Raw genomic sequence first — 14,593 nt, 5'->3', positions numbered from 1 at the left:
TTAAGCAATTTAGCAATTTTATTATTTATTTGACCATGTCAAAAAATATGAATTAAGATTTTTACCTTGAAAAATGTAAGTTAATAAGTATAAATAAGTCTTTTTTTATTTTTAGTTGCTTATCCAACATAAGTTAAATCTCATTAATTCATGTGAATTAGTTATATGGATCAATTTTGTTTTAAATTTTAAAATGTGAGCATACTCTTTGAACTGTAAGTAAAATTTGAAATGTAAATATAGTCATTGTGTGCTCAAATTTATAAATCAGTCAAAAAAAGGAAATTTTTATAATTTATTGTAAGTGAAGTTGATACCGCCGTTTACCAGTGACGAGTCCTATTTCCTCAGGTGTTGAAGTATAACACCCAGAGAAGCACACCAAGGCAAGTGTAGAGTAGAAAGTAAGAAACGTTATTAAAGAAAAGTGAAAACAGACTTCTCCCAGGTGGAAGAAGGGAACCAAAGATGGCATCGGATTGAGCAAATCTTGTCCTTTTTATAGGTTTTATTCTCCCTTTCTTTCCCCCTTATCTCTTTCATCCCTGCCTACATGATTAGGCCTGGTTTTGCATAAAGTGAGAAGTGATGGGCACCAGAAGGGCCCAGGGGGCATCAATTAGCATCTCCTTGTATGTAGTCTCTAACAAGGGCAGGTGAATTTGACTATCAATGGGGTCTGCAGGTCCTTGACATTCCATTCTCCCAGGGAAGACTCCAATTTCCAGAGACAGATAGCTTTCATGGCCCCCATTTCCTCCATCTGACCATATCCCCTATTTCTACACTAACTGCCTGTCCCCAGTTCTGGCTTCAAAGTTACATAGCAATGAACAAACATGCATTAAACATTGATTTAATTTGTCTAAAAATTTAAGATATAAAAAGAAAAACTTCAAAATAATTCAGGTTGCTAGCTTTTGTCCTGATGATTGTTATTTACCTCCAAGGCAAAAAATTAATCCACCAAAAAGCACAACTAGAACATCTCTTATCAACTTCAGGAAAAAAAACATTTTTCCCCTTTTTTTCTTGGGTCTGAGTGGTTTCCTAGTGAGCCTGCAGGCTTCCCCATTTACATTTCAATGTAAACCTTCACTGAGACCTGTAAGGAGCTAAGAGAGAAATTAGTTGTCCCAGTAAAAACATGATGACAAGGGCATTTTAACCATTTCTTATTTTTAGGACAGGTTTGGATGTCAAAGAAAATTATGAACCTTATTGTCCATTACTTTTGAGAATAAAGCTATTATACTATGCTGCTTACTGAGATATGCCATTGTTATTGACCTGATTTGTCCATGACTGTCTGTTCAGCAGTTCTGGGTGAATATTTTTAGGGTACTTTTCTCTCAGTGACAAACAGGTTAAATCTTGTTCCTTAGGTAAGCTGAGAACAGGGCCTTGAAGTAAGGCCCCTTTTTGATAATTTAAAAACCTTTAGTATGTTTTGGTTTTCATATCAGGGCAGTTGTTCCTTGTTGTAGAGTTTTTTAACAAGGCTATAAAGAGGCTTAGTTAATTCCCTATACCCAGGAATCCAAGGCCTGTAGTACCCAGTTATCCCTAGGAAGCCTCTGTAAATGGCCTTTGGATATTCCTCCTGGGTGGAGGCACATAAAGGATGTCCTCTACATATTGGAAAACAATAACAAATATTTTATCTCTGAATTTGTTAAGTCCATAGCTAGGGTGTGTCTGAACAGGTGAAGGTTATCTCCAAATCCTTGAGGCAACACTGTCCAGGTTAGTTGTTCCGATGTCTAAAGATTTTCCTCTTGCTCCTGCCAAATTTGGCTAGAGTTTAGTTTTTTCTCCCTGGGCAGGTAACTCTTTCCATGCTCTTTGTGCATATGCACTTATTTGAGCATAAGTTTTTAAGTCATAAATCACTTGTTCCAAATCAGTAAATTGTCCTGAGCCAGAAAGCATATCCAAGGTAATTTGAACTCCATTCAATTTATTAAGTTCTGCCTCACCTGAACAATTCTCTATCTAATTGGATTACCACATTAAATACTCAACTTCAGAAAGGCAGGAGTTACCTAGACGGAGTCAATCCTTAGGTGGCAAAGCCTCATTAGATGTGGATTGTAACAGACTTAATATAAATGGCATGTTCGCTCTGTTAGGTCGGAAATTAGCCGACTGTAGGGGCCAAAGTTGAGCAGCTGGAACAAAGGAGCTGAGCACCTGGAACAAAGACCAGCCCACCAAAGGTGACCAGAAAGTTCACAGCAAGGTGGATGGAAAGTTTCACTCACCCTTCACACCCACCTGTCACTCAACAGGACCCCCTCCCATCCCAGTCTATAAAAACCCTGGGCAACCAGGGCCACTTGCGATTTTCTCCGGGTCCCTATACCCCGGGGGTCTGGGAATTTTGCCCCAGAGCCAAATTCCAATAAAGCTTGTTCTGGCCACTTTCTGTCCCATTTTATTAGGCTGCTAACTGTGCCCCCCCACCCCAGCCCACAGAGACCCGCCTGAGCTTACAGGCTCCATATATAGAGCATGCAGATTTTAACTTCCTTAATGTTGTAGTAGAAATAGACACATGAGTTCTTTTTGGTCCCTCAGAACTTTGAGAATCATTTTGCTCAAAAATAGGGTTTAACCCAAATTTTGTTAATTCCTTCTCTGCCTTATTAACAGTGGTCAGAATCCTTGATCTCCTGACTTTTCCAGGGGCAAGATGAAGCCCTGAAGCAGGGCCTTTCAAATGTAAATTACAGAAGTCCCATGCTAGGTCATCTTCCTCTACATCTGAATTCCTTCCAGTCCTCTGAATAGAAACTTTGTGCACACTATCAGGTGACCCTATGTCCACAGAAACATGCTTAGGGCTAGTTTGTGAATCCTTTTCTTTTTTATCAACCCACAATTCCCCAGAAGACAAAGAGGTTCTGGAGGATGAGAGCATTTCTGACTCTAAGATCTGAAGCTCTTAACAGCCTTCCTAAGATTCATGCCCAAATCTTCCAAAAACCACAGTCAACAATTTGGTCCAAATAAAAGTAAGTTTCTATTACAGTCCAAACTAAATTCCCATAACCTGCACTCGTGCTTTCAATTTTCATTCTATTTCTCCTCTCATCAAGAAGTTTGGCTCTGAGGGGCTCTTCCTGAGCAGGGAGCAGCCATGTTCTGTAGGCTTCCATTCTTCCCAGGGAGCAGAAACCATGCTGTTTCTGAAGGACTGGAAGCCTTGGTGGGAACACATATATTTAAACTAAGAAAATTGACAAGTAATTTCCCCCTTAAATAGAGATTTTCCCTGAATTCCTGATGTAATGTACAAAGTTGCTCTCCCCACTCTTTCCGTTGCAGCCATTTTCCCGCTTCCCAACTACTGTCAATCTGTGAACACCCTAGCTAGCTATTGGTTCATCGGTCAGCTTGCAAGTATCCTCCGTTATTGGTCCCCTGTTAGCCCGGCGGAATTCAACTGCTTTAGGGTAGCTACTCTTCCACCTTTTCTCTCTTGCTTTTTCTCTCCCCCTGACTCACTTTCTTTTTCCTCCTCGCTTTTCCACTCTCTCTAGCGCACGCCCTTTCTCTTTCCTTTCTCTTTTCTTTCTCTTTTCCTCTCATTTTCTCTCTAACCCTGCAGGGAGACACTCTGTTTGCTTAATAAACTCCCTTATGTGATTTCGCGTGTCTGGTGTGGTTTTTGTGGGATTCCTTACACCTGATTAGGATGTTTTCGTCTCAGGATTCTAAACTTTTGTACCTATCTAAACCAAGTTAGTTCTCAGTCTCATACAGTCACAGAGATGCACACCAACCTGCATGACTGAGTCTGTAGTATATAGAGTGACCAGGTCTCCATTTACATTTCAAGGACTGTAGGAGTTGTTTTCTTTACACTGAATTTTCACTCTGGCTATGTATTGAATATAGATGAATAGATTTATTTTTATTTCTCTCTCTGAAGAGAGTAAATTCCCCAGGCTTAACATCACACAATTAAATTCCCCTTCCTTTCTTACTAACTGTTAGGTTGGAATCTAGGTGACTATAGGGGGCAGAGCAGAGCAGCTGAAACAAAGGCCAGCCCACCAAATGGTGACTGATCAAGTGGGCTAGAAAATTCCACTGATCCTTAACATCTACCTGTCACTCAGCAGGACCCCCTCCCATTCTAGCCTAAAAAGACCCTGGGCAGCCAGGGCCATGGGCAATTTTCTCTGGGTCCCTACTTAAGCTGTACCCCGGGGGTCTGGGAATTTCGCCCGAGAGCCAAGTTCCAATAAAGTTTGCTTCCGTCACTTTCTGTTCCATTTTATTTGGCCGCTAACCATGCCCCCGAACTTACATTTGGTACTGAAAACCAGGAGGTGTTCTTCGGGCTCCCCCCATTGGGTTGAGACCCACCCCCTCTTCAGAAGAACCAGGAGATTCCATTCCATTTCACTCAGCTCTGCTCCATCCATTCTCTTTATCGGGCATCAGTGTAAGTTCCCTAGGTCCCTAGGTTTTTTTTTTTTTTTTCCCATTTGCCCTTCCAATTTCCCTCCGTTCTGCAGGGGGTCTGTCCATTGCCCGCGCCACAGACTCCCCCCTCCTGTTCCATCCCTGGTCACCATGGAGACCACCAGGCCTCCAGTTAGCCAACCCCCCCACTTATTCCATTTCAGACCCCCAAAAATTGAGAGATGTCCTGGCTTTTTGCCCATCCACCGTTTTCCCGGTGTACACAAGCCAGAACTGGGATGCCTTTTCTGCTTCTGTACATCTATCTGGGTAAAATTGGATGGCTAATGGGAAATACCGGGAGCTCATTGGACCCCCAAACTCCTTTGGACTGTCTCTGCCATAATTTTAACTAAACAGGACTTCCCTAAAACTTAAGCCGTAAGCAGGAAGTTTTTTATTCGACTGTGGCCAAGCCTCAGTATGTTTTAGATCTCAAGATGGCCACCAAAGGGTACTCAACAACCATTCGCAAGCTTTCTTTTTGGAATTTGGCACGCGCCCTGCTCCTTCTTCTACCTGTTCCACCTCCCAAGTTCTCCTCCCCAGGGAGGTCCCAAGCTCTGCCCCCCTCAATGCCCTGGCCAGAATTCCACCTCCTCTTCCTGTCCTCCTCTGGTGGAAAACCCACCCCTTCCTCCCGCAGATGCAGCTCCTCCTCCCCTCCACTTCCTTCTCAGAGCCCTCCCACTTCCTCTCCCACCTCCTTCTTCAGAACACCCCTTCACCCAGTCTGTTTTCTCCTCCCTTGTTAGCGCTAACATGTGATTTCATCAGACTGTCCCACTGCCTAACCCAAAGCTTCTTTCTCTTCCAGAGGTAGTTGGTGCAGAGGGCATTGTGCAAATCCAAGTTCCATTCTCATTTAGGGTCTTTCTCTGCTAATTCCTCTTCTTATATTAAGGAATTTAAATATCTTACCCAAACTTATAGTCTCATCTGGCATAATGTTCATGTTATTCTTTCTTCCACTCCCTGTATCCAACAGGCAGCACAGTACCACACTGACCAAGTCCATTTAATGGACATAACTTCACCCAGAGAGGCAGCAGCCATTCCAATAACCGACCAAACTGGAACTATCAGAAAGGCCAGCAAGGTCACTGTTACTGTGCTCAAATGGTCCAATATCTCGTAGCAGGCATGCAAGCAGTCTCCAATAAGGTAGTAAATTTTGATAAACTGAGGGAAATTACCCAGAATCCAGTTGGGAATCTAGCTCTGTTTCTTAACTGCCTTACAGAGGCCCTTACTAGATATACTAAACTGGACCCTGAATCTCTTTCTGGGGCTACAGTGCTAGCAACCTACTTCATTTTTCAATCAGCCCCTGATGTAAGAAAAAAGCTCAAACAAGCTGAGGAGGACCCTCAAACCCCTATCCGAGATCTGGTAAAAATGGCCTTTAAAGTCTATAATGTCCAAGAGGGATCAGACAAATTGACCAGGCAAGTTCATTTACAGAAGAAGGTGACACTCCAATCCCAAGTCTTGGTAGCTGCCCTGCAGCCTGCGACTCCAGTGAGAGCTTCAAAGGCGGACCAGCAATCTTCTCCACCAGGAGCTTGCTTCAAGTGTGGACGTGAAGGTCACTGGGCTGGTCAATATCCAAACCCATGGCCCCCCACCAGGCCGTGTCCCACCTGCAAACAAATAGGACACTGGAAGAGTGACTGCCCTATGGTCGGTCCCTCACCAGCATCTCTACGCAGAGATGTGGCCAGCCAGGCAATCCCTTCCCTCGAGGACCCCCATAATCCTAACTGGGCCCAGGATAAAAGCTCCAGGTAGCAGGTAAGTCCATAACTTTCCTTGTGGACATGGGGCCTACCTATTCTGTCTTGCCTGCCCACTCTGGGCCTTTATTTCCTTCGCAGGCTTCCGTTATGGGAATTGACTCCTTCCCAAGCAGAATAGCTAGATTAACCTGTGCCCTGGAGGGACAAACTTGTACACACTAGTTCCTAGTTATTCCCTCCTGTCCAATCCCCCTCCTAGGAAAAGATGTTCTCCAACCCCTAGGATACACTCTACAGCTTCTTTCCAGGCACAGTGCTAGTGCTCACCTTCTTCTACCTCTGTTTTGTACATTCTTTAATGCCCCCACACTACTTACCCTACCATTGCCCCCAGACCTGGTCAACCACCAAGTCTGGGACACTTCCAAGCCAGTCCTCATCCAACTGAAACCTCAAGCTAAGTTTCCTTCATGTCCCCAGTTTCTAATTTCCCGTACTCACCAGGGAAGGACTTAAACCCATTATAGACCAGTTGCTTACTCAGGAACTCCTTACCCCCACTGACTCCCCTTGTAACACCCCATACTACCAGTACGTAAACCGCCAGAAATGCAGATTACATTCTCTCCTTCCTGGGTTTGACTGGTTTTTCCAGATACTGGGTCCCTAATTTTGCACTCCTTGCCAAACCCCTATATCAGGCAGCAAAGGAGACCCCACATAGGCCCCTCTCCTCCCCCAAGATGATAGCTAACTTTTTTTACAAGCTCAAGGATGCTCTTACGTCCTCCCCTGCTCTCTCTCCCCAACCCTAACTGTCCTTTCCACTCTTCACGGATGAAAAACAGGGTGTTGCCCCTGGCCTCCTAGTGCAACCAACTGGACCTTCTTACAGACCGGTGGTATATCTCTCCAAGTAGCTTGATTCCACAGTTTGTGGGTGGCTACCATGTCTCCAAGCACTGGCGACAGCAGCTGAATTAACTAAGGAAGCTCTAAAACCCACCCTACTTCAACCCATAACTGTGTTTTCCACCCATCAACTGCAGGACCTCTTAAACCATAAATCCCTTCCACTCCCACAGGTGCTAAAGATGTTACATTCACCTCATGAAGCCCTCTTCAATTACCCACTTCCCTCACCTAACCTAACCATTTTTGTAGATGGTAGTTCTGTGCTGGGTCCTGGTGGATGCTGTAGAGCCTCTTTACGCAGTTGTCACCACCGCCTCAGTTCTGGAAGCCAATTGCCTTCCAGAAGGGACCACTTCCCAAAAGGCAGAAATCTTTGCTTTGATCAGGGCTTTAATTTTATCCATAAAAGGTTAACAGGTCAACATCTGTACAGATTCCAAATATACCTTCTTGATTGCTCACTAACATTAGGCTATATGGAAGGAATGTAAATTTTTCACCACAAAGTGCTCACCAGATAGGAAAGAAAAACAGAATGTTCTAAGTATGGGAATATATTCAGTAGAAAGGAGAAGAATGTTTCTGGGTAAGAAAGTTCTTGTGTGATGGAATATATGAGGGTCAAAGTAAGTGCTAAGAAAGTCTGTGTAAGTAAAGGGCAAATTTCAACAAGTTTGCATATAACTAAGTTGGTTATATGTACGTGAGACAGGCTGTGGCCTGGTACCTGGGAAGGTTCCTGTGCAGGGGCACAAGATGCCTGGCTGCTGTGGTAGTACCCTCGCTGGAGAGGCTTTGTGCAGGAATCCTATCAGCGCTGTCAAGCAAACTCCTCAGGATAAAAGGGACTCAGTTTGAATGGGTTAGAGATGCTCTGTAACTCCTCTGTCCTTGAGGTCTGGAGACATTGTGTTATTATAATAACCTTTGGTAGAAGTAGACCCTGAGAAGCAAGCAAGTTATGTGATCTGCACATGTGCAAAACTAACTGTACTATGTAACCTAGGTAACTTGGTATAACTGTGGAGTAGATAATAAACAGGACTGACTTTCCCAAGGAAGTCACTTCTTGCTCTTCACCATCCTATGTACTTGCCTCTTTATTGCTCGCTCCTTAACCCTTATAGCTGGACCCCAAGTAACCTTTATCAGAACCATTCTCTTAAGGGGAAATCTTCCAGAAGAGACAGAGAACCATTCCCACGCAGCACCACATGCTCCTTGGCAATTCCTAGAGACCAGGCATCTGTGTCCCATGGTTCAACCTAGTCTGATTCTGTTAAATATGGATGGTTTCCCACAAGAAGGGACAATTGCAAGCTCCCTGGAAGTCTATCGTTTGGGGTTGTTGCTACAAAAAGGCACATGGCTGTGATCTTGATGTAGTGACTAGTTATTCAGAACCTCCAAAGACAGAAATCAGAGGTAGATATTCAATAGGCCTCATTTAATTGTTTTTTCTAAGAATTGAGTCCTAAATGTACATCAAATATTAACACATACTTATTTTATTCAAAGGCTACAGTGAATTTCATATTGGTTTAAAGAAAGATTTTAATTCACAACTTCCTTCACATTCCCTAAAACGTTGTTCTTTAATAATTTTAATATTAACTGGATATTTACACAGAATTTCATAGTTGTAAAAGCTGTTTCATGAAATTTCTTTTATGCACATGTTATCTTCTTTGATTTTCCCATTACTGAGAAGTAACTAATATGAATATTTACAACCATTCTTCAAGGCAGGAGCTTAAATGAACTTGCCCTGTATCACACAAATGGTGTGTGAAAATTCAAACTCAGCTTTGCTAGCCCTAATTTTTTTTTGCTGTTTTTCCTTGGCAATAATTCATTCCATATCATACACTTTATCATCCAAATGGTGATGCTTTTGAGAGTGAAAAGGATTGCTATTATGTGGAGACAGGCTTAAATCATGATTACCATGCAGGGTCTGGTCACCTTTATTGTCTATTCCCTTGTACTTAAACAAGAGTTGTCATATTATTTGTTTCTCATAGGACAGATAAATATTGTACAATATATTAAATATGCCAACTTCATTAGTGGATAAACCCTAACATTTCAGTAGTTAAAAAAATAAAAATGTATTTCTTCCTGACATAAAATATAGTCAGTTCCCAGTGGAGTAGACAGAGTAGAGGTGGAGACTTAGTTCTTGTCCTTCCGGGGACCAGGCCAAAAGGAGCTCCAACATCTTTCAGTGGGTGGCTCCCATAGTTTCCCTGAGAAAAACATCCAACCAGCAGATGGATTAAGGTAAAGGAAAGACAATGCTCTGGCACTCTTGCAGGTTAAACTAGGAAGTAATATCCATTCCATCTGCTCATATGCCAGGAACCTCACCTAGAAGCAAGCAGGGCTAGACAGCCCTGTTAGCAACTGAGTGAACAGGAGGCGTATGGTCTTTGTTAAAAAGATACTCTACTACATGTAATTAAGTAAACTTTAGGTCATGCACTGAGAATTACTTTCTAAACCTAAAAATTTTAAATAGTTGTTCTTGTTTATGAAGTATAATGCAGACTGATATGCTCAAAAAGCATTAAAATCTTACCTGCATATAGTACATGCCATGTGGTAAAATTTAGTCTTTCCAAGGTATGACAAGCAGAACTGTATCTACAAAATGACACCCAAGCAGCAGAATTACCTTCAGTGAAGAATCATTATTTTAGGTTAATAAAATAACAAAATATACTCCACGTATTTTCAGAAATATTCCAGTAGTTTTAGTCAAGATAAACTATATGAAAATGATGATTTGAGTTATTTTGAAAAGAAGTTACCATTTATGAGAATAGATCTTTTCCAGTTGTCAAAAAAAAAAAAAGGAATTCGGTGAAAACAAATCAGAAAATATAATGTATTTGTGACCATCGCCTACCACTGTATCACCAGTTTGTTTTAATGATTTTTTTCCCATTAATTCCCTCCATTCAAAAATGTCCAAACACCACCAGAAATTATGAAGGAAAAGAAAGCCTTCTGAAAGTATTAAGTAAAAAGCAGTGAGTTTTTTTTTTTTTTTTTTTGTGGTGCCAGGGATTGAGCTCAGGGCCTTGTGAATGTGAGGCCAGCACTCTACCAACTGAGCTACGTCCCCAGCAGCACTGAGTTTTGAGGTGACTCACTCAGTGGATTTTCGAATCTGCACTGTTCAACCAAAGCATTGAAAGCTCATTAAAACAAAGTAATTAAGAGTTGTGATGTCCCTGGCTGATGACCTAACAAGTGCATCTCCATCTATCCCATTTGGTTTGGGTTTCTATTATTCTTCTGCATATGCCATCAGGTATGAATCAGGTATGAATTAGATGCAGTCTGAACATCCAGTGAAGACAGATTTACAGAGGGCCTGGGGTGCGGTGGGAGTACACATTATCATTTTCAACAATGGATTCTATTGCAGAGCCCCTTAAGAAGTGCACAAACCTAATAGGGATTTCTAAGTCATGAAAATCTTGTAGAAAACATCTGAATTATACTCAGGGAACATATTTTCTTAACTTGATAATTTAACAAAGCTTCCACTTGCTAGAATATAAATCAAAGTTACTCCTTCAGCTAATTTGAACATTGTCAACAAAAGCATAAGAAAAGATTTTAATTAGTACATCTTTGGATTTTTAATACCCTTTTAATTGTTCACCATTTTAACTGTCTCTCTCCACTAAGGGAATGTCTAATTTCTAACTGTATGCTTTAAACATCCACTCTTCCAACAGATTTTATATTAAACAGACATTCAAAATAGTTAACTAGTACAAAATGCTATATGTATGCTATGTATGCATGCATACATATATTTTTAAAAACCTATTTATAAGGCTATGAAGGGCCTTGAATAGTGTACAAATGGGTACAAGTGTCACAAATTTGCAGCGAGACGGTATTAAGTACAATTTACTTCTTTTCCTTTATTGTGTGATTAATATAAATATCTTACCATACAAAATCAGTGGTTTGTAGTAATAACATTTTTTTACTTATATGTCATTTTCCCCCAGCAACTGTCTCAAAGAAATTTAAGGTACCTTTTTTCCCCCATGTTTAACATTCATAAATTCAAATGTAAAAGTACAATACAAACCATATGTAGGGTTTGGGATTTGTTGGGTCTTTTAAAAACAAGAATAGGAGAAATGCAACAAAATGATCTTTCCACTTTTTTCAAAAACTTTCAAGGAAAGGTTATCTCATAGGACCATAGAAGATCCACTAACCAAACCCATTTTCTCTGCCTACCAAGTCGTAATACCCATTCCATAGTCTTAATACATATTCCTGAATGAAGTTCTACTGTTCAAAATTTCTTACAAAATCATTTAAAACTCCTTAGCACTAGATGGCTTCCTATAATGCCAAACAATCGTCAACTACTTCAATCTGCATTTTTCTTTTTAAAACAAGGGGGCAGTTACTGGTAGAAAGCAATGGCACATGCCTGCCATTCAAAGGCCTTAACACTCTCATGCTTTCAAAGTGGAATACCTAGCCTAATGTGCATAGAAGCATGAATGGAGAAGTTGAAGATAAGTATTATAGCCATTTTTTATTTATCTGAAGCACAGTAAAAAATATCTGTACACTTTGGAAATTCGGTGGCAGAAGGTACACTGCTATTAACTTGAGGGACATTATACAGTAGAGAAAAAAAAAAAAGGACAGAGGAAAGGACGAAGTTAAAAGAAAAACTTTTTTTTCTCCTTTTGAAACACTGCATTACATAATTTTACCTGCCCAAACAGACCATTTACAAATAAACTGCTAACGTTCATAAAAAGGTAGCTTTCTTACTAAAATGCAAGAATTTTCAAAACTGGCATCCAAATAGGAAAAGGCAAAACCAAACTGGAATGAAAGTCTAGATAGCACATCTAAAATCGGTGCCTTGGCTTGCGGTGGTCGGGCAAGCGGCTTGACGCCTTTGGGGCCGCCCACCTGGTGGGTGTGGTCCGGCCTCCACTGCTCCGGGGCTCAGGCGGAGGCGTCCTGGGCGGGGCCTAGGTGACGTCAGAGGGCGGGGTCTGGCAGGCTCCTGGGGAACCTCGCGCTTGGTCGAGTTTCTATGCCGGGGTGGCTGGTGCCGGTGCGTGGGCGGTGGTTGCTGCTGCTTCTGCCCAGGCGAGATGGGCGGCTTAGGGTCGTCTCACCCGGGCCCATACCGGGCAGCGGAGAGCGGAAAGCGTGGAGGCCGCCCCGGCCACCGCCTCCTCAGCGCCAGTGGAAACCGCACCGCTGCGGCTCCGGAACCGACCCCCAGCCGCGTCCGTGTCCAGGGGCGGTTGAGGCCGGTGCGAGGAAGACGCTCGGGTCCTGGCGACCACCTTGCTTCGCCCAGAATGGCGCACCACCCAGGTTAAGGTAGGTCTCACTGCGTTTTTATAAACGGTCCTCCCGGCGTTCTCCATGGAAGCCAGATGGTCTATTTAATTAATCTCATTTTACAGATGAGTAAATCTAAAATACTGGGTGTTAAAGTGTTGCGAACAGTAAGAGAAGAATCAAGTTTGGTTCCAACGAGTGGATTTTATTCATGCAGTGCACTCTCAGCTTAACATTCCTAATAATAGCAAGTCACAACTACGTTGAAGATTCCCTCCGTTGTTCACCTAGAGTCCAATCCCCCAGCGTCTCTTAGCCAAGAAGTCCGTCAGCAAGACCGAGGGGATTCTTCTCAGCCGTAGCCTCTCTCAGCTCCTCGGATGTCTTGGGCTGCCCTTGGGTGTCCGATAAGCCAAAGACTGGGTGGCAGTCGTTTGGCCTCGTGACAAGGATCGATCAGCAATGGAGTGGACAGCAGCTGGGGCAGTCAAGAGAAAGAGCTACGCGTACTCCTCTGGTCATGGTGCTGCTGACAGTTTGCTCCAAATGTCCAGGGGTTTAAGTAGTGATTTTCAGCCCTATCATGCTCTGGTCTTCACTACTCTACTAGGAGCCCCCACTCAAATCATAGGTAAAGATTCCTATCAGCGTTGTTCAGGAGTGTCGTCCTCCCTCACAGCAAGTTTGTCACCAGGCGCCTTTATTTTAGTTTTACAAGTTCAGGCAAATACCAAATACAGCTTATTATTACTGCATAACACACAACTATAGCAATTCCTATTATTTTCTTGTCTCATTACATAAAGAGAGCATGTTTTCTTGAGGGCATTCTCAGAAATTCCGGCTCCTAGTTTCAGAATTGTTCCTCTTCATTGTACTATCACAGGTGTACCTATAATATGTGGCAATTAAGAAGTCTTTATCCTCATCCTTCACTGTCACCAGTTAATAAGCATTAAAAACAATACTACGTGGGCTATAAAGCACACATTTCAAGTTTTCAGTGATTAAACAGTGCCACTTAAAGTGCCATAAACAAGTGCTAATTAGCAAACTTCTAGGATGGACTGGATTGTGGAACTGATGATCTGTCAGGGAAGTACATGTCCCCACGTAGGATAGAAGGCTTGGGAGATTTGCTGAGTGCTTGTGAAATAGTTTTTTTTGTTTTTTTTAAATTCAGTAACCTAATTTAGTGAAAACAGTGGATAGAGACCGATCTCTTCAGCATCACTGGAAGCGCCTGAACATCATTTGGAGGGGTCTTTTTACGTAGCTCTGACTACTTGTTATTTAATCCCTGTTAACAGCTGAGCAAAATAATAAGTAAAATGCAAAAGCCAAAGCTGTCCTTTAAGTCTGGGGATAATCTGAAAATCACTTGTGAACTGATTTCATCACAATGCTATCCTACTACAAACGTTGGTTCTTTAAACACCACGTGTTTGCTTCTTACCAACACGTATGAAGCTCCACAAGGGACACGGAAACACTGTCCCCACCAATACAAAATATAAAGTAAAATGATGAGGACTATTCTAATTCTGGAGTAAAATCATGAAAATAATATGCAGATAAAGGTCACAAAAGAGGAATAAGATTTGTTTAATAAATGTGTAATGCAGATCAAGTATCCCCCAAATGATAAAGCATTGTTAGTTTACTTAAGGAAGACTTGTCAGGGCAATTCAATTTGGAATAAAATGTGTACCTGTGAAACAACGTATAATAGGAATTGTAAAGTAATACACAATGTAATGCACATATGTAATACACAACATCAAGTGCTACGGGTTTTAAAAAGGGAGACAGTATTATAAAGTTGTTTGAAGAAGTTCATTTAGAAAACATAGGTTTTGAATTTAAGTATTTGTTCCTTTATAGTAAGGACCAAAAATCTGAATGTTGATTTTTGAGAAAATCCTTAGATTCTGTAACTCATCAGTTATTTGAAGTTAAACTAAAATGCAGAACTTGAAATTTTAGCTTCCAGTATTTGTGAATGATGGAGGTTTAGAGTGTAGGCTCTGGACTCGGGCTTCTGTTAGAGTCCCAGTTCTCCATGTGCCAGCCCTGTCACTCTGGATGACTTACTAAAGGTCTCAGTGTCT

At 41.9% G+C, this 14,593-nt stretch overlaps 1 pseudogene; it reads right to left on the bottom strand.

The window, feature by feature from the left end:
* Window positions 1–12,568, bottom strand: part of LOC124994998 (polyadenylate-binding protein 2-like) — a 28,899-nt pseudogene extending 16,331 nt beyond the window's left edge.
* Window positions 12,569–14,593: the final 2,025 nt, after the last annotated feature.

Source organism: Sciurus carolinensis, chromosome 1, assembly GCF_902686445.1.
Source record: "Sciurus carolinensis chromosome 1, mSciCar1.2, whole genome shotgun sequence".
NCBI lineage: Eukaryota > Metazoa > Chordata > Mammalia > Rodentia > Sciuridae > Sciurus > Sciurus carolinensis.
Note: the sequence above shows the minus strand (reverse complement) of the source record. Positions and strands in the feature narration are given on the sequence as shown.